The sequence below is a fragment of the Stegostoma tigrinum genome, chromosome 3 (genome assembly GCF_030684315.1).
Source record: "Stegostoma tigrinum isolate sSteTig4 chromosome 3, sSteTig4.hap1, whole genome shotgun sequence".
In the NCBI taxonomy this organism is placed as follows: domain Eukaryota; kingdom Metazoa; phylum Chordata; class Chondrichthyes; order Orectolobiformes; family Stegostomatidae; genus Stegostoma; species Stegostoma tigrinum.
In genome coordinates, this window is record NC_081356.1 from 36,637,734 (window position 1) to 36,658,628 (window position 20,895).

Sequence of the window (20,895 nt, forward strand, 5' to 3'; positions counted from 1 at the left end):
TCCTACGGTTGCAGAGAAAGGTGCCGGGGATGGTGGGGCTATTTGGGAGTGTGGAGAGGACGAGGCAGAGGACGGTCCCTATGAAAGGCAGACAGAGGTGGGGAGGGAAATTTGTCTTTGATTTTGGGGTCAGATTGCAAGTGGCAGAAGTGGCAGAGAATGATACATTGAATCCGAAGGTTAGTTGAATGATACATGAGGACAAGGGGGATTCTGTCTTTGTTCTTGTTGCGGGGAGAGGATGAGAGAGCAGAGGTGCGGGAAATGCAAGAGATGCGGTCGAGAGCATTTTCAACCACTGAAGGGGGAACGTTGCGGTCCTTGGAATAAGAGAGCATCTGGGATGTTCGGGAGTGGAGCACCCCATCTTGGGAGCAGACTCAGTGGAAGTGGAGGAATTGGGAATGGGGTATTGCATTCTTGCAGGAGGGTGGGTGAGAGGAGGTGTAGCTAAGGTAGCCATGGGAGTTGCTGGGAGCCATGGGAGTTGGTGGGCTTAAAATAGATATTAGTTTTGAGGTGGTCACCAGAGATGGAAACAGAAGTCCAGGAAGGAGAGAGTTATCAGAGATGGAAACGGGCGGTGTGGGTTTGGGGAACCATGAGGTTGGAGGCCATGGGTGGGAGGTCACCTGAGGTGATGAGGTTATGGATGGCCTGAGAGGCGATGGTTTGGTGATCAGGGGTGGGGTCATGATCGACAGGATGGTAGGAGGAGGCATCAGAGAGTTGGCACCTGGCCTGGGCAACAAAATCAGAGCAGGTAGCAAGCACAGCTGAACTAAACTGTAAGGTCAAGCCACTATTGTCCCACTCCCTCATCAGAGACAAATGATTGGTGTTTTAATCTGAGGATCACCAAGGTGAGCCCTTCAGGGTAACATCAGCCAGGGAAGGAATAGAACATAGACTGTTGGTAGCATTCTCTGTTACCAACCACCTGGCCAGTCAACTGAGCTAACTGATTTACTGCTGATTAATACAAATGTATCAGAAGTATGGAGCCATTCGGCATAAAATAAGGAACTAAGCAAGGCCAAGGTAACAATGATAAGTTTCCCACTATAATTCATGGCAAGCAGTTAGTATTGGAAAATGGTGCCCATACCAAGCCTACTTAAATCAATACCCCATTGTATTACAATATGTCTGTTTTGTTCTATTACAGAAAATTCAGTTATAAGTGCTGTTTTAGAGAAGGTTGGAAATGTAGAAGATAGAAGCAGGAGTAGGCCATTCAACCCGTTGAGTCTGCCCCCCCATTCAATGTGTTCATGCCTGATCGCTGAGCTCAATACCTTAATCCTGCCTTGGCCCAGTCTCCCGTAATCCCATCAGGCACAAGAGCTGTAACTTGAAACTTACGGTGTTCTGGCCTCAACCACTTTGTGTACTAATGAATTCCATAGGCTCACCAGTATCTAGGTGAAAGCATTTCACCTCAGTTCAGTCTTCAAAGTTTACCTCAAAGAATGACTCCTGATTCTGGACCCCCCCCCACCATCAGGAATATCCTTCCTGCACATAACCTATTCAGTCCTATCAGAATTTTATAGGTTTCTATGACATCCTCCAGCCCCCCCCCACCCCATTCTTCTAAACTCCAGTGAATACAATCTTAACTGACTCAATATCTCTTCATGTGTCAGTCCTGCTATTCCAGAATTCTGTTTGACAAACCTTTGCTCCACTCCCTGTATAGCAAGAACATTTTTCCTCAGATAAGGAGACCAAAACCACACACAGTATTCCAGGAATAGCCTCACTAAAGCCCTGTATAATTATAGCAAGACATCCTTGTTCCTCTACTCAAGTTCTTTTGCTATGGCAGCCAAATACAGTTTGTACTTTTGACTACCTGCTACACCTACGTGCTTATTTTCAACCACTGGTGTATGAGGTTACCCACATCTCATTGAACAGTCCCTTATTTCGCAATTTACAACCATTCAAAGAATAATCTGCCTTCCAGTTTTGCTACCAAAGTAGATAACCTCACATTTATCCAGATGGTACTGCATCTACCTCGGATTTGCCCACTTGCACAGCCTGTCTAAATCATGCTGTAATATCTATGCATTCTTCTTGTACCTCTGTTCCAAACAGCTTTGTGTCATCTGCAAACTTTGAGATATTACATTTAGTTTTTCTCATCAAATCATTAAGATATATCATGAATAGCTGACATCCTCATAATAAGCGCTATGGTACCCCATTAGTCACTGCCTACCATTCAGGAAAAAAAAATCATTTATCTTACTCCTTGTTTCCTGTCTGAACACTAATTTTCTATCCATCTCAGTACATTAGCTCCAATCCTATATGCTTTAATTTTATACATTAGTGTCTTATGCATGATTTTAGTCAAGTCTTCTAGAAATCCAAATAAACCACATCCACTGGCTCTTCCTGATCAACTCCATTAGTTACATCCTCAAGGAATTCCAGTAGATTGATCAAACATGATTTTCATTTTGTCAATCTATGCTGACTGTGTTTGATTCTGCTAATGTTTTCTAAGTGCTCTGTTATAAAATACTTGATAATGGACGCTAGCATCTTCTCCCCTACTAACTTTGGATGCTCTGGTCTGTAATTCATTATTTTCTCTTTATCTCCCTTTGAAAATAATGGATTGTTTCTTTCCATTAATCTTTTCATGTTTTTGTGTTCATCATCAAATTAACCTGGGTATACATGCCCAGTTACTTCTAAGTTGTAGAACAGGTATTCAGTTTGGATTTCAAGTGCATCATATTTTTATCAGCCAAAAAAGTGATGATACTTGTTTTGTTTTAAAAAATGTCATTTTCCAATGGCCATCACTGCATATTTGTTGATCCACAACTATTCCACTGGCATAATATATGTTTGAGGTGTTGGGGATAAAACTGAGATTCATAGATTGTTTCAATTTAGGGCAATCCAGGCTAGAGATAATAGAGGAACTGCTATAATTGAAACACAGAATATCCATGATTAAATTGAATGGCTGAATTAATAGAATATATTTGATGTAAATCTTTTCTATCCAGTGTGTTAAATGTTCTATAGTCAATTATTGAAAGAGAGGACCTGAAGGCAATCTTTATGCGGTTTTAGATTTAGTCACAAAACAAGACTTTGCAAATTTATGAATCCTGTACCTACAATGTGTCAATGTGTATCACGTTAAATCTGCCAAGTAATTGCCAGATGATTGGCTCATTTTTGTGCAGACTGCCTCAATTTATACAATTAACAGTGCAGTTAAGAAAAATTATCAAAATGAACAGAATTATAGCTGCCAGAGAATTAGTAGCATTGACAACCGGCGTGGGGAAATAATTGAAGAATCAATTTTCTTTCTTACTCCACATTATAAATATACATTTATTTGCTGTCCCTCCAGCAGTCTTGATAGAAGCTTATTTAATAATTTAAAAACAAATCAGCATGGAATTAAACTCACTTGTGGGAGGATTTAGAGTGCCAGATGTGAAGTGGCAACTAGCTGAAAAGCAGAAGGGAAAGTTCATTAAACATGTTATTCAGTGGTTTGATAACATACCATTTCATAGAGTGAAAGTTGTTACATCAAAAGAATGAGGCTGAAGAAGTTGCATTACAATTCATTTACTTATCGACATGTCACAGCTAATTGTCAATTATATAATGGGTAAAATAATGAAAGAATTGAAATTTATTACGATGCTATGACTTTAAGTTGTGTGTTTTCTCTTTTAGAGGGAGATTGTGGGAGACGTCGAGAGGCCTATGAGAAGATAAATAACTTGTGAAGCCTTGGGTGTTTTAAATTGGAACAATAGAAGTATCCTGAATGGGTGTGATCAAACTTCCAACCAAGAACCAGGGATTTTAAGTTTTTAGCTTTCAGCAATTACTGTTGGGGTTTTGAAGTAAAACCTGTTTTGTCCCTCTCAGTTCTAGCCAAAGGCTGGAGGTGAGGCGGGTGCGTGGAAGGGGGTTCTTTGTCTGCTGTGGGAGCTGCATATGAGACAATCTGTGCTCTCAATTTGCCTTTTGCTAAAGGTATGGTTGTAGGATGTTACTTCATTGGAACAGTTACTATTTAGGAGTAAAATAATCTATTATTCTGTTGAGTTTTACAATAGAGTTGTTATTCAAAGTTCCTCTTTCTTTGTTTTTGTTGTATTTTAACTATAGCGTTTGAATAAATGGTGTTATGCTTCGCATCAACTAGTTTGACTAACCAAATTGCATCTGGAACACAGCACCTTGCACTTACCTTTAAAATAAGAAAAGATTAGCATCCATGCTACCTTCTTCATATATATTGAAGGGGCCTGGTCTAGTCCATGACAAATTTATACAGTAACATTCACAATGTTTCAAAACACTTCAATTATTTTAAGTGTGGTCAATCTTGTAGGTAAGCATTACATAATCTGTCTTAGTGATAAATAAAACAAAGTACTGTGGACACTGCAAATCTGAAACAAAAACAAAAATTGAGGAAAATCTTAATAGTTCTGGCAGCATCTGGGAAATGAAAGTAGAGTGAAGTTTTGAGCCTGGTGATCCTTTTTGCCTCAGTGACATTAGTTTAGATGAATACCAGCAAGGCCGCCAAGAAGGACCCTAGCTCTTCTGTAAATAGTGCCTGAAAGAATATACAGGGTTTCAATTTAACATTTCACCCAACACTTCCTCAGCATATCACAGGGATGTCAGCTTATGTTTTGTGGTCAATCACCCCTGGGTTAACTAGAACCCACAACCTCTGACTCAGAAACATGAGTATTTACCACTAAGCCTCAACTGACACCTACTAATATAGGTGAATGTCTGGGTTCCTGTGATAATTATAGCCTTACATTCTATATTGTAATGATGAGGAGATTATTAACAGAACCAAGATATCTGACTCCAGAAAAGCAAGTACCCAGGCTATGAGTGAAGTTTCAGGAAGGTCTGGGAGGGAAATGTGACTAGAAAACAGATCAGCAATTACAACCGTGTAGTTAATAGGTTTTTAACAGGCAGGCATCTTCCTGATGCAGTTAAATCATAAGCATTGCACTCAGCATGGTGCAGTTAAATTCTGTACTCCTCATCAATTCATTACTGGAAAGGGTTTGTTCAGCTCTCTTACCACAAAGGAACCATGTATTATTTTCTTCCCTTGCTTTATTTTCAACTTTTTTGTTTTCGGCTCAATCCTCCCTTTGTGTTTTTCTCCACCTAGCATAGGATTGGCATTGTTAACTTTGGCTGTTGCCTCTATTCCAAGCAGTCAGAAATAAAGTATGCATAAATATTGCCAAACCAATTACAATACTGTCACCTTTCTGGGTCATGATTAAGATTTGTAACTTGCTGCTGAATCTGGTCTTGGAATGATTTTCATGTTGCTTTCACAGAGTACCCTCTGCTCACTGACTGACCCACATCAGCTATCTGGCTGGAAAACATTAAATTTAAAATTCTCATCTTTATTTTGAAATCCTTTTATGGCTTCAGTCCGCACTAACTCTGTAATCTCAACCATCCTAACAACTCATTGAGGTCTATGCTCCTCCACAACCCAATTTTAACCCCACTGCAGGCAGCTATACTTCCAGTTACCTCTACCCCCATGCTCTGAACCTCTCCAACTTTCTATCCTTTAAGATTATCCTTAAAAATAATGTCCTGATCAAGCTTTATTAAATTTTGTTTGAAATCAATGCTGTTTGAGATTTTAACTATGTCCAGGGTGATGCAAATGCATGTTGCTTGGATCTGTGAAAGAAATTTGGAACAATGCCCCTTCGAAAGAGAGAGAATTTGAGTTACATTTTCTTCTATATCAGAATTGACTGAATTAAAGCATGGATTTGTGCCTCCACCTTCTGTATGAGATAATAGTACCTATGCAGTCATGATGGTTGATATCATCTAGAGTAAACCAATGGATGACAGCACTCAGCTTAGCAAAAGAAGGGAGGGGAACGGAAGTGTCACATCCCTGATTAACTAAGCAGTGATATATTGATGATCTGTGTAGATTCTGGAAAACAGAATTAAAGGCAAGAAAATGGTGGAAATGTAACAGTTCTATCTGGAAGTTAGGGTCAAACAGGCTGAATTTTTATTACTTCGAAAACAAATACTGACAGCTGATTGAACAGAGATCTTTAACTTTATAAGGGGTTTGATTGGGTAGACAAAAAAACAGACTCCTCCTGTTGAAAGTGTCCAAAACTTGGGAGTCAGGAGAATCATGAATAAAGCTAGTAGTGAATTCAGCAGAAACCTCTTTGAGTGGGGAGAAGAAATACAAAATAGGATATGAAATTCAGCCCATTAATCTTGTATCATCATTCAACATCATCATGGCTGATGTTATATCTCAAAGGAATATTCCTTGATATCGTCACCCTCTAGAAATCTATTTGGTGGCATCATCTCCACAGGCTTCTGTTCTGTAGAGAATTCCACAGATTTACTAACCTCTGAGAGAACACATTTCTTGTTCAGGCCCTTCCAACAACAGCAGGCATTATCTTTGGATCCAGACTTTCTATCCCTCTCAGAATGTTATGTTCCTATGAAATCCACATTCATTCTTCTAAACTTTAATAAATACAGGCTCAAGCTCCCCTCATGTGATGAATATGTTGTCATAGAAACCCAGTCTGGTGAACATATATTGCCCTTCCTTTATGGCAGCTGTAGTGTTTCTTGGGCTGGAGACCAAAACTGCACATGCCACAGTTATGGTTTCACAAGGGGTCTGTATATATGTGCAGGGAGAATGTTCCTGATAGTGGGTGTGTCCAGAACCAGAGGTCACAGTCTGAGGATTCGAGTAGACCATTTAGAACGGAGATGAGGAAACATTTCTTCACCCAAAGAGTGGTGAGCCTGTGGAATTCATTACCACAGGAATTAGTTAATGCCGAAACATCAAATGTACTCAAGAGGCAGCTCGACCTAGCACTTGGAGATGAAAGATTATGGGAGGAAGCAAGACTAGGCTATTCATTTGGATGATTAGCCATGACTATTATGAATGGTAGAGTAGGCTCGAAAGGCCAAATGACATCCTCCCGCTCCTTCTTCTGTGTTTCGTTGCACATGTAATAAGTTCCTCTTGTAATGAAGGTCAAAATACAGTTCAGTATTCTAACTGCTTGCTGCCTCTGCATGTTTGCTTTCAGTGACTGGTGTTCAAGAACATCCAGGTGCTTTTGTATATCAACATTTCCCAGTGTAACACCATTTTAAAAATACTTTGCCTCTCTAGTTTTCTACTCTCTTCTTTAATTGCCTTGAAGCTCTTTACATCTTCCTTACCACTTACAACCCCACCTGTTTTGTGTCATCAACAAACTTGGAAGTACAGTAATATATTTGGTTGTCTCATCCAAATTGTGGCTATTATTGTGAATAGCTGTAGCTCAAGCACTGACCCATGCAGCACCCTACTTGTCACTACCTTATATTCAGAAAAAGACCCATTTATTCCTAACCAGTCTGCTAACCAGTTCTCCATCATTGTAAGTATACTGCCACAAATCCCATATACTTTAATTGAGCACACTCATATGGAACTTTATCCAAAGCATTCTGAAAAAGAAATACATCACATCCACTGGTTGCCCCTCTTCTATTACACTAGTTATATCCTCCAAAAACAACAACCTCCAGTAAGTTCAGAATGTAGAACATAGAACAGAGAACAGTACAGCACACAATGTTGTGCCATACTTTTACCCTAATCCCAAGGACTATCTAACCTCCACTCCTACCTTATACTAGCATCCATATGTCTATCTAATAGCTGCTTAAATGCCCCAATGAGGCCAACTCTACTACCCTCTCCGGCAATGCATTTCACACCCTTACAACTCCCTGAGTACAAAACTGATTAGAGTCTGACATCTCCCATATATCTACCTCCTCTCACTTTAAAACTATGCACCCTTGTAATAACTACCTCCACCCTCGGAAAAAGTCTCTGGCCGACCACTCTATCTATACCTCTGATCATAAATACTCTTAAATCCATGCTGACTTTGAAATTGTCAATGGAATTACACTAACTATCCTGTTATCACATTCTTTATAATAGCTAGCTTGCCTGACTGATGTTAGGCTAACTGGTCTGTAATCTTCCACTTGTTTAAAAAAAATTGTATTTATCACCTTCCAGTCTGCTTGGATTGTTCAATAGTCTACAGAAGATTACAAGTTGACGACCAATGTATCCTTTATTTCCTCGGCCTTCTCCCTTAGTAGACCTGAGATGTCAAAGAATGGGTCATGAAAATTGATCAACTTTCAATGTCATAATTACATTTGTTTTTAAAAGAACAAATAACCTTCAATTCTTCCTTGCAAAAACTTATTTCCTAGCATGCATAGACAGTTATTTCTGTCTTCACTGAAGATGAAAAGTGATTGTTTCAATGCTGTGCTATTTCCTTGCTTTTCATTTTAAATTACCTTGTTCCAGACTGCATGACATGTATACTTGTCTTTTATTGTTACATACTTTTAGAAGCTTTTACTGTCTGCTTTCATATTACTGCAACTTTAATCTCAAACTCTATTTTTCCCTAGCGAGTTTTGAGAAGATTTGTAGCTCAGGTTGAGGTTCTGGATGTGAGTTTGTTCGCTGTGCTGGAAGATTCGTTTTCAGACGTTTCGTCACCATTCCAGGTAACATCATCAGTGAGCCTCCGACGAAGCGCTAGTGTTATGTCCCGCTTTCTATTTATCTGGTTAGGTTTCCTTGGGTTGGTGATGTCATTTCCTGTGTTGATGATGTCATTTCCTGTTCTTTTTCACGGGGGTGGTAGATTGGCTCCAAATCAATGTGTTTGTTGATGGAGTTCCGGTTGGAATGCCATGCTTCTAGGAATTCTCGTGCGTGTCTCTGTTTGGTTTGTCCTAGGATGGATGTGTTGTCCCAATCAAAGTGGTGTCCTTCCTCATCTGTATGTAAGGATACGAGTGATAGTGGGTCATGTCGTTTTGTGGCTAGTTGATGTTCATGTATCCTGGTGGCTAGTTTTCTGCCAGTTTGTCCACTACATTGGACTACAAACACTACATTGGACAAACTAGCAGAAAACTAGCCACCAAGATACATGAACATCAACTGGCCACAAAACGACATGACCCACTATCACTCGTATCCTTACATACAGATGAGGAAGGACACCACTTTGATTGGGACAACACATCCATCCTAGGGCAAGCAAAACGGAGACACGCACGAGAATTCCTAGAAGCATGGCATTCCAACTGGAACTCCATCAACAAACACATTGATTTGGAGCCAATCTACCACCCACTGAGAAAAAGAACAGAAAATGACATCACCAACACAGGAAATGACATCACCAACCCAAGGAAACCTAACCAGATAAATAGAAAGTGGGACATAACACCAGCGCTTCGAAGGAGGCTCACTGATGATGTTACCTAGAATGGTGACAAAACGTCTGAAAACGAACCTTCCAGCTCAGCGAACAAACTCACATCTATTTTTCCATTCTTAAACGGGAAGGTGATGGCTTGGTGATATTCTCACTAGGTTGTTAATCCAGAGACTCAGATAATATTCTGGGGATCGATGATCAAATCCTGCCATGACAAGTGGTGAAATTTGAATTCAATAAATTTCTGGAATTAAGAATCTAATAATCATCTTAAATCTATTGCTGATTGTCAGAAAAACCCATCTGGTTCACGAATGTCCTTTAGGGAAGAAACTGCCACCCGTGCCTGGTCTGGCCTACATGTGAATCCAGACATGCAGCAATGTGGATGACCCTTAACTGCCCGCTGTGCAAATGGGGTTGGGCAATAAATGCTGCCTGGCCAGCGACGCCCTCACCCCATGAATGAATAAAAGAAAGAAAAATCAACCTCTAGATTTTTCATTTGCTGAATTCTAAACGACAACAAGCCTTCCAGCTTGCTACTTCTTCTAGAACTGCATACTATTTCTTTCCTCCTTTCTGTACCATCCCTCTAGCCATTCATTCCTAATCTCATCAGCTCATGGCACTGAGAGTAATCAAGAGATTACTATATTGAGGTCTGATTTATTAATTTATTTCCCAGGTTCCTACAGTTATTTTCTGATCAACCTTTTGAGACGGGGTGGAACTTGAGCTTAGGCTTCCTGGTCAAGAGGTAGGGACACTACTACTGCGTCACAAGGGCCCTTCTAGCTTTCTAGATACAGCTTGCAGGATCTCATTCCTCATTCCACCCATGTCATTGGTACAGATGTGGATCATGACCTCTGGCTGTTCTCCTTTTCACCTTCAGAACAGGCACTCAGTGACATTCTGTACCCTAGCACTAGTGAAGCAGCACGAAATGCTGCTATCATGTCTGTGGTTTCAGAAACATCTACCTGTTCTCCATATGATAGAAAGCAAACGGGGTAGGGTTGTGGAAGGAAAGAGGATGGGAGGGAGTTGGCAGGGGAGGGGAGGGAAAAAAAGGAGTGAAGGATGGAAGAAGGGGGAGGAAAAGACAGAAGGGGAGAGAGGAGAAGATGGGGAGACAGCAAAGGAGGATACGTAAGGTGGGGGGAGGGTTGGATGAGAGAGTAAGGAGGTGGGAAAAGACAAGGAGAGTAATGGTTAAGAGAGAAGGGGTTGGGGTAAAAGGGGTAGCAGAGGAAGAGAGAGAGAAGGGATTGAGGGAAGAGACAGAAGGAGGCAGAGCAAGAGAGGAGGAGCTTGGGGAGAGAGAGAGAGGGTGGGCAGAGAGAGAGTGGTGTGGAGGTAGAGAGAGAGGACAAGATGCAAGGAAAGAGCAAGAGGAGTCATTTCTCCTTTCTGTACCATATTTGCAATAGTTCTGCTTTGTACTGGGGCACTCTGTGACAAATCATTAAACCCATTTTATTAATATTACTGGGATTCAGATTATTCTTCTAGCTATCAAAGTGTGAAGCTGGATGAACACAGCAGGCCCAGCAGCATCTCAGGAGCAGAAAAGCTGACATTTCGGGCCTAGACCCTTCATCAGAAAAGGGGGAGGGGGAGAAAGTTCTGAAATAAATAGGGGGAGGGGGGAGATGGGTCTTCTCTTCTATCCATCTTTGATCCGCCTCCCCCTCTCTCCCTATTTATTCCAGAACCCTCTCCCCATCCCCCTCTCTGATGAAGGGTCTAGGCCCAAAACGTCAGCTTTTGTGCTCCTGAGATGCTGCTTGGCCTGCTGTGTTCATCCAGCCCCACACTTTGTTATCTTGGATTCTCCAGCATCTGAGGTTCCCATTATCTCTGGTACAATTTTATTTTCCTAGCTAGCAGTTTTTTTTTAAAAAATCACATTTATTTGGCTAATAATGTCTGGTTTGATTAGCCCCAGGTCAAAGCAAAGAACAGTGGATGCTGGCAATCTGAAAAAAAAACAATTCTGAAGAAATGCCATTGGTCTTGAAATATTAACTCTGTTTCTCCACAGATCCTGCTAGCCCTGCAGAGTTTCTCTGGCAATTTTTTTCTGCCTTGATTAGTCTTACCCCTACCTCCTGCCCCCAAGCTTTGAAGAGTCTTTGGGCTTAAAAAAACATTGGCTTTAAATAAAGTGCTAAATTGCAGGTAAGCTGACCTTAATTTTGATTAAATTTAACTCTTAAAACTTCTAAACTTCACCTTTCACCAATGCTTAGTCTTTCCATTCTGCACATGACCATCAAGAACAGAATCCCTAGCCTCTCTCATTGATAATACTGGGATTCAGGTCGTTATCCAAGCAAACAGTCACAAAAGCCAGTACTTGATTGGTTGATTTCACTTGCACTGATCAGTTAAATAGAACCTGTTACTACAGGGAACAGTTGAGGCCCATAGACTCAAGGCATTTACAGGGTGTGTAAGTAGGTTAATGAAAAATAAATGAATGTTGTGTTGGAAGGTTGGCTGGATGGAGTATCACCAATCGTGTGGGTTCAGTTTCCATATTGGCTAATGTCATCATGAAGGACACTTCTTCTCAACCTCTTCCTTTACCTGAGGCATGGTGACCATCAGGTTAAACCACCACCAGTCATCTCCCTCTAATGTTAGCACAATCCTATGGTTCTCTGAGATTCTCGCAACTTGTCTTATGTTGAAAGGTGAGATGAGGAGATTCATTTGAAATACCAACACCGGCATCAACTTATTGGGGCAAATGCCTGAGTTGTAAAATCTTGTTAATTCGGTCAGTATCTGAGTGAGAAAAATATTTTGGGCTAGATATTCCCATTTTTAGCCTGAATGTTATTTTCTGGGAATTTCACAGTGGGTGTAATGGTATGGCTCACAGTAACTTTTCTCACCCTATATTCCACTACTCACCTCATTACATATGAAACTAGCCTTTTTAGTATATTTCCCAGGCGATCTTACAACATGAAAGGTGAAAACTCCATCACCACTAGGATCTTCCATAATACAAGGAAGGTGGAATTAGGGAAGGAAGGCAGGAACTACCTCATGCACTTTTCTCTTAGGAAACTGAAAATGAACCAGAAAGGGAAGATATCTCTCCCTTTCCAGACATGGATATGATGTTCCTTGTGGCTGCAGTGGTCAAGAAAAAGGCCATTCTCATCCCAGTGAATCACTGGGGTTCCCAAAGCACTGAACACAGCCAGGTTGGACACAGATAGCAACCTGGAACAGTTATATCTCCATGGTCAGACAAAATAGATGGCAGTGCAGAAAAAAATGGTCAAGAGTCTTTTACATTTCTCAAGGCTAAGAGTCACCATTTTCTCTCTGCCACCCCACACTCTCTCTAACTCTGGCATTTAACACAAACCTCACCAACACTCATGAATTACAATTTTACTATCACATGCATAATTTCTACTCCATTGATCTCATTCATCCCATCCTCCACAACTCCCCTTCCTTATCAGTTTCTTAACCTTCCCTTGCGGTATTCTGAAATATTCTTTTATGTTGAGGTGCTTAATTCACTATTGTAATTCTTTTTACATCTCTGTATGCTGTTTCTATAATTGAATTCTCCAAGCTATACCCTGCAGCATCTACAAGCTGGACAGCTCCTTCTCAATTGACGTTCGATGGATGGTCTCCCCTAGACTTCTAGTGGCACAGCTCACTGATCAACTTAGTCACACAACCCTGAACAAAGAGCCCAACACCTTTTGGATTGTTGTCCTTATACCTCAAATTTGTTCATATTTTCAAAATTTGATACAGAGAATGATAGACCAAGAATGCATATATTCACCATGATTTCAGAGTGCTTGTTCATCAAATGTTTTGAACTATAGATCTTTCAGAGATGATAGTTGCTGTGATTTTTTTTCCTCAGATTTGCTACTTTGAATATGTTGTGTTTTGGCAAAAGATGAAGTGTGAAGACAAAGTGGAATGACTTCACAGGGATTGTTTGAAAGATACGACACTAATTTACTCTTAAACTAGGTTATGGATTGGATTTTTTTAATAAATTCAGAGCAGTTTGGCACATGGCAAAATCAAGAAAGGAATAAATAACATAGGACAGGCATACAAAGCCTTTAAGTAGTCAGGAAAACAGCAGGATCGGGAAATCTGTAGCCATAGTCTGAGGAAAATCAGAAATCAAGAAGGCTTGGTCATGATGAAAAAAAGTAATAAAAATATAAAACAGTGCATAAAATTCTTCAAGTATGTCAGGACTAAATTGAGAATTTGCAGGGGCATTTCCCAACTGAAAAATGACACTGGACAAGCGATGGAGGTTGCTGTATTATTAATAACCACAATTTGGGAATACTGGGCATTTTTTCAACGTTTGAAGAAGACACAGGCAAAATAGAGCCAACGATCAGACCTCAGGGTAACCCTGCATCAAATGGCCTGCAGCAAGGACATAGAACATTACTGCACAATACAGGCCCTTCGGCCCTCGATGTTGTGCTGACCTGTCGTACCGATCTCAAGCCCATCTAACCTACACTATTCCATGTATGTCCATAATCTTGTCCAATGACGACTTAAATGTACCTAAAGTTGGCAAATCTACTACCGTTACAGGCAAAGCGTTCCATTCCCTTACTACTCTCTGACTAAAGAAACTACCTCTGACATCTGTCCTATATCTTTCGTCCCTCAATTTAAAGCAATGCCCCCTCGTGCTCACCGTCACCATCCTAGGAAAAAGGCTCTCCCTATCCACCCTATCTAACCCTCTGATTATTTTATATGTTTCAATTAAGTCACCTCTCAACCTTCTTCTCTCTAATGAAAGCAGCCTCAAGTCCCTCAGCCTTTCCTCGTAAGACCTTCCCTCCATACCAGGCAACATCCTAGTAAATCTCCTCTGCACCCTTTCCAAAGCTTCCACATCCTTCTTATAATGCAGTGACCAGAACTGTACACAATACTCCAAGTGCGGCCGCACCAGAGTTTTGTACAGCTTCACCATAACCTCTTGGTTCCAGAACTCGATCCCTCTATCAATAAAAACTAAAACACTGTATGCTTTCTTAACAGCCCTGTCAACCTGGGTGGCAACTTTCAAGGATCTGTGTACATGGACACCGAGATCCCTCTGCTCATCTACACTACCAAGAATCTTACCATTAGCCCTGTACTTTGCCTTCTGGTTACTCCTACCAAAGTGCATCACCTCACACCTGTCTGCATTAAACTCCATTTGCCACTCTCAGCCCAGCTCTGCAGCTTATCTATGTCTCTCTGCAACCTACAGCATCCTTCGTCACTATCCACAACTCTACCGACCTTAGTGTCGTCTGCAAATTTACTAACCCATCCTTCTACGCCCTCATCCAAGTTTGGGAATCACCTTCTCAAATTATGGATGGGCATTAATTGCTGGAAATGAGTCCCGCATTCCATGAATTAATTGAAAAAAGAGGCAACAAATGGGCAGACAAGTCATGTAATGACTCACTACTTCAATCCAACATACCTTAAAGGGACATGTTGTTAATATCACTTCTATGTCATAGGTTGTGTTGTGATGGTATAAAGGTTCTAGTCTCCATCTTACTGAGTTCTGTCCTCTTGCAGCATGAGGTACTGAGGAAAATGTGCTCCAGATTACATCCATTGCTTAGCTTGTGTCAAAATGTGCAAGTGCCTGTGATTGTAAAATGTGTGTATATAATAGATATCAGGATCTGTCATAAAAGATCGTTAATTTCCTCAGTGTTACACTACTCATTTCTCATTTTTGTGTTATTTGAGCTAACGTAATATTGCATCATGATAGTTGCAGATCAACAGACTATGGTGACAGTGGTGGCCATTCATAAAGAAACAACTCCAAGATTTAAAATCATATTAGATCAAAAGTGGCAGGCCAATTTAATTACAGGAAAGGGTGTTGTGGCATATTTTAGCAGGAGGAATGAGGTGAAGCAATACAAAATAAATGTTATGAAGTTGGAAGGATAGGAGAAAAGAGAGCTGAAATTTTATATGCATAAATTGCTGAAGGGTTACAACAAGTTGAGAAAACTGTTAATAGTGGTATTGAGCACAAAAACAGACATAAACTAAAGCTTTCTTAAAACTGTACTATTTAGGCATTGGTTGAAGCATTGGATACAATTCTGGCGACCACATTTTGGGAAGAATGTCAAGACCTTGAGGAGAGATGTAGTGATGGTGGTGTGTAGACAAAAATTACTGGAATGGCCCTAAGATTGTGGGACTTCAGTGATGTGGAGAGATTGGAGAAACTAACATTTTTCTCCTTGGACTGAGGAGCAAGTGTGACAGAGTATTCAAATTTTTTACATATCAGTAACCAACTGATACTGATTTAAGATGGTTGACAAAAGAATTAAACTTAGGACCTCTTGTGGCACAGTGGTAGTGTCTCTCTCCCTGGACTGGAAGGCCTGTATTCAAGTCCCAATGTGCTTTAGAAGTGTGTAATAACAGGTTGATTAGAAAATTAGCCCCCAAGGGCCATCCACTAGTCATGCAGGGGTAGTATTCCCACCCATGGACCTGGAGGCCTGGGTTCATGTCCCACCTGCTCCAAAAGTGTGTAATAACATGTCTCAGCAGGCCGATTAGAAAAATAGGTAAAGTAAAAGATGGAAAAAAGAGCCAGCTTTGTTTTGCAGAAGCATTGTTACTGTGTTTGTGGTTAGATGGATGGTACCACTGTTTTTCTTTCTGTGACATGGCCTAAGGGCCTATTTTGATGATAGTGGAAGAAAATCATGTCTTTAGACATGATTTATTGTCTGATCATAATTTTCCACAAGTTGCTTTCACTGGCTAGATTTTTTTACTAATACTCATGCAAGGCAGAGATGACACATTTGGCCCCTTTGGGTACCCAAACTTCTCTCCCCATGTCCCCAAACAAGGCAATGTGATACCATTATCAAATTATCTGGGGCATCTTGTATTGTCCAACATTAAACCTTTCAGAATCCTAACCTTATTCAATGTGCTGCCTGAAAGGATGACGAAAGCTGACTGAAATGTACATTTCAAACAATAATTAGATGAACATTTGAAGGGAAAACAATTGAATGGCTATGGAGAATGAGTGGCAAGAGTAGAGTTCAATGTGCAGTTCCACCAAAGAGACAGTACAAGCATGATGGACTGAGTTATCTACTTTGTGCTATATAATACCATGATTCTGTGATGTAACTATTACATTTCAACATGATTCAACAAAGTTATGATGAGAGAAATAGATTGTGGGCTAGGGTATGAAGATAAACACTGCTTACAAATTAAAAGTTACAAAAAGAAATGTAATGGGAAAGATATTAAGTAAGATACATTGCCCCAGTCTTTAGTTTTCAGTGTTTGGTAGTCACTTTCAACAATTGTGAATTACCTTGCAAGTATTTGTCAGAATTTATAAGACATGGACCTAATCTCAAAGGACTGCACAATTGAAAATGTGATTCCGATCTTCAGCAAAGGTGAGAAGAACGGAGCATTACATTGTTAGACTGTTGAGAAAGTGTTTGTAAGTATCAAGATGGAACCTAAAGATGAACACCTTGGTGATCTGAGACAGACAGTGTGGTTTTAGGGTGACTGACTTCAAGCTTTATTTAATATGTTAATTTTATTTGAATTATTTGAGGAAAGGACAGGCCTGATACAAAGGCTAGAGAGTGTTGATTTCATCTGCCATGCTTTCAGGAAAATATTTACCACTGTACCACATAATGGGTTCCTATATATAGCCCAAGCACATTAGCTACATAGGAATGTATTCAATTTTGATTGGAAAATTATTGTTTGGTAAACAGCAATGAGCACTAGTTTCTGGACAAGTAACTGATTGACAGTTGGTTAGCATTAAAGTCCCACAAGATTCTGCTTTGGAAACACTTTATTTATACTATTTATGAATGATTTAAGGAAAGGAATTGTGTCCAAGCTGTCCGCACTTGCTGTTGATACTAAATTGGGAACAGTAGCTACCGATGAATTTCAATGTGCACGGATCCAAAATGATCTTGACAAGCTTAAGCAGTGGGTAGAGAAATAGCAGGTGCAATTTAATACAGGGAAATGCATGGTGATAAGATTTGACAAAGGGAAGGTGATGGTGTAGTATATGTTAAATGGCTACATAGCATGAGGTATCAAATCGGTAAGGAGATCTTGGGTGTTGGGAACGCTGGTTCACTAAAACATCCATTGACGCAATGTTCACAGACTTAAAACAATGAAAATGTTAGGATGCATAACAACACATAGTACAAATGGATATAAGGAAGTAATTTTAAACTTTTGATTCTTCCTGGTGAGACCACATCTGCAGTTCAACAAGCAGGTTTGTTCCCCTATTTCAAAAATAATATGTTGAAAGTTCTTCAGGAAAGAATAATCCAGAATCTTCAATGGTATTCTCCTTCCACTGGGCACAGACCCAGTAATGGACATCTCAATAATGGCCAGCATTGTTTCCTCCATAGTGACCTCCCTTCGTACATGTTGATTAGCCTTTGCTGTCTTCATTTTTGCACCACATCTCCTTTGAAAAAAATAAATCATTAATGTGTGCAATATGTTTGGCTGATGTGGTTGCCCTGATTGGAAGTTGACTCTGTCTACGAATTGGTAGGCTTGCTATGTATTAGTTGAGTGAGGTTGAGATATAAGGTCTAATTGATGAGAGATTGTTGATAAAGGAGAGATGGAGCCTTTCTGATTTGAGTAGTATTTGATGCAGTTGAAAATGACATTTGAGGTTGCATTCACTGGCCTTGACCATGTATGTGCACTGCTTGGGACTGGACTCCTTGCATTGCAAATATAGCTGTCAGCTTCCAATGTTATTTTCAGGAACCTACGAATTCCTTTTGAGCTCAAGACATTTTTTCTCTGCATCATCTCCTTTTACAGTCCCTTCAGTTAAATGTCAAGTTTGGAGAGTGCTGTCTTCCACATTGGCACCATTCTTCACTGCTTCCCAGATTAGGCTCTTTCCCTGCCTGGCTGCTCTATCCACAATGGATCTGCACTTTAGGAGACACAGATTAGCTTTAAGTATTGTTAATAAGTTACCATCTTGAGCCCTTTCTGTTACTTAGTTAGCTTTGACTATTCACATGCATCATTTAAACGAATGCAAAGTAAATTTTGGACTATTGCCTGCTTTGCAATCAATGGGACCACAATACTTATGAATTGTGATTCCTGCATGCGTTTTTAGTTGGGGTTGGCATTCAGTTTAAGCCACGAGATGTTCTACTGCCTGAAAAAGTTACTATTACACTAGGCATATACACTTCTTTGATTTATTTTTATTCTGAATGATTTCTCCCCTATGTTATTCTATAATTTTAAAATTGAAATTTGATTCACTTTAGGATTCAAGGTAAAAGTTCATGAAAGACCCAAAGGCAAAACAGGGGGAATTTTGTGTGCTTTTTGAACAGTGATTTGTTGATGTGGAATTCATAGTCCAAATAAATGGTTGATCTATAGTTGACAATTCTCAAAAGGGAGTTGGATAAATTTTTAAAGAAATAAAAGATCCAGAGCCAAATGGGAAGGGAAAGAAAATGATACTAATTAAAAAGGACCAAATGGCCTTCTCCTATACTAAGACATTAGCTTTACATTAATAAAACATTGAATGTAATTGAGCCTACATGTTTTGCTGATGTAGGCTCAGCTACTTCTAAAATCAAAAATTAGCCCTTTGATGAATTTACTCACAATGCTAAGATAATGGGAGATTATCCGGTCTATTCAGTTTATATTTAATAGCAAGGATCTAACCAACAGCTATACTCAAGCACTCAATCATTCTCATTGTTGGAGAGCCTTCAGATTAAAAGCAACTTTCTAACTAGGTTACTTCCACTTCCTAGCTATTAATCGATTTGGACAACCTGAGGCTATCCGTAGATGGGAATTCAAAGCTCTGTGATTTTTTTTAACCATCCATCAGCTGAACTCTCCTTCTCTTTGATCTGCAACATGGTTGTAGAGCTTTTCTTCTCCAAAATAAACTAGCTGAAAATGTTGTTTTCTTGAGAGTATTTCATCGGCTGTGAAGCAGTCTGAAAGGTTCTCTGGTGGTAAAATATGCGACATAAATGGTTCATTTCATTCCGACAAATGCATATTTTTTGTGGAGAGGCCTGTAGCTGTCTCTTGTTGGAGGTTATGACCTTGAATTGGGATTTCTTTAATTAGTTTGCAAGATCCAGCAGATGGTATATGTAATTCAAAACATTGCTCGACTAAACACTGCGTGAAGTCCAAATTAAATAGAGCATATTTACAGCATTGACGAACTAACTGCTGTGTTTTATTGATGACAAAAATCAGATATGTGAAAAGACAGAGACCCATGGCTCAGTAAGGACCTCTCATTCTTTTGCAGATTATAGGTTAACGTCTCACTTTTGAACACAAATTCTGTGCTGACAGTACAATACATTCCTGACAGGATGCTGCACTGTAGGAGGTGCCATCTTTCATTTGAGTTGTTAAACCTTAGCCCCGCTTGCTCTGCGAGGCAGATGTAAAAGGCGAACAGTGGTACTAAGCCCTCACCCCACCCACAACATCCCACATCTCTGACCACCTTCCTCCCCCACAGCCTTTGTGCTGCCTACTCACTCATTCTGAACAGCCCATCATCTATACCTCACTTATACCAGCAGTGACAGCCATGTCACCCAGCTCACCCAACACCTCCCTTTCTTTCTTTACAGGAGAGGACAGCCCCCAGTAGGGCAGAAAGGGCCTGGATGGGTGGCGGATGTGCCTGACATCAGACTCCTTAGCCCTTAAGATGAGAGAATCCTTGCCCTCGCAGGGGAAAACCAGATCTGCTCCCGTGCGAATGCTGAGACATTCATGTTCCGTCTAATGAGTAAGTATCACTCTTCATTCTGTTGCAATTCTAACAGTAACCGCCCTATCAATGTCTTTCATTGCACACCACTTCTAATCATTAACAATAATGCCTCCTCTGCCTTGTGTCTTGCAAGTACCTGTGGAATATCTACCACCATGGTGGTGGTGAAACAGATTCCAACACTTCAGTGGGAATGTCAAGTTTGGAAAGTTTGGGAGCACAATTTGGCGAGAGCTTCACTGTGTCAACCCTGCATCTGGCTGAGGAAGAAATATCCCAGTCTGCTGGCGCTCAAAGAACTATCGGAGACCAAGCACCTGTTCAACCTCAGGCAGGAGAGGACATAGTGGTGTTGACAGGCAAGGACTTGTACGACACGTGTGAGGGGGAACAGGATGAGCCGACAGATATGTGGCATATTATCCGAAAATACCTATAGTGTGGAAACAGGCCATTTGGCCCAAAAACCCACACTGACTATCCAGAGAACATCCTAGATTCACCCTCCTCCCCCCCCCTCTCCCCCGCTGCCCCCAACTCCTTAAACCTGCATTTTCCATGGCTAATCCACCTAACCTA

At 40.4% G+C, this 20,895-nt stretch overlaps 1 long non-coding RNA gene across 1 annotated transcript in view; it reads left to right on the plus strand.

The window, feature by feature from the left end:
* The window catches only part of LOC125451232 (uncharacterized), a 65,010-nt gene extending 44,356 nt beyond the window's left edge, over nt 1–20,654 (plus strand). The window contains exons 2-3 of the long non-coding RNA XR_007247251.2: nt 20,171–20,331; nt 20,450–20,654. This is a non-coding gene — a long non-coding RNA (uncharacterized LOC125451232). The remainder of the gene's footprint in view (nt 1–20,170; nt 20,332–20,449) is intronic.
* Nucleotides 20,655–20,895: the final 241 nt, after the last annotated feature.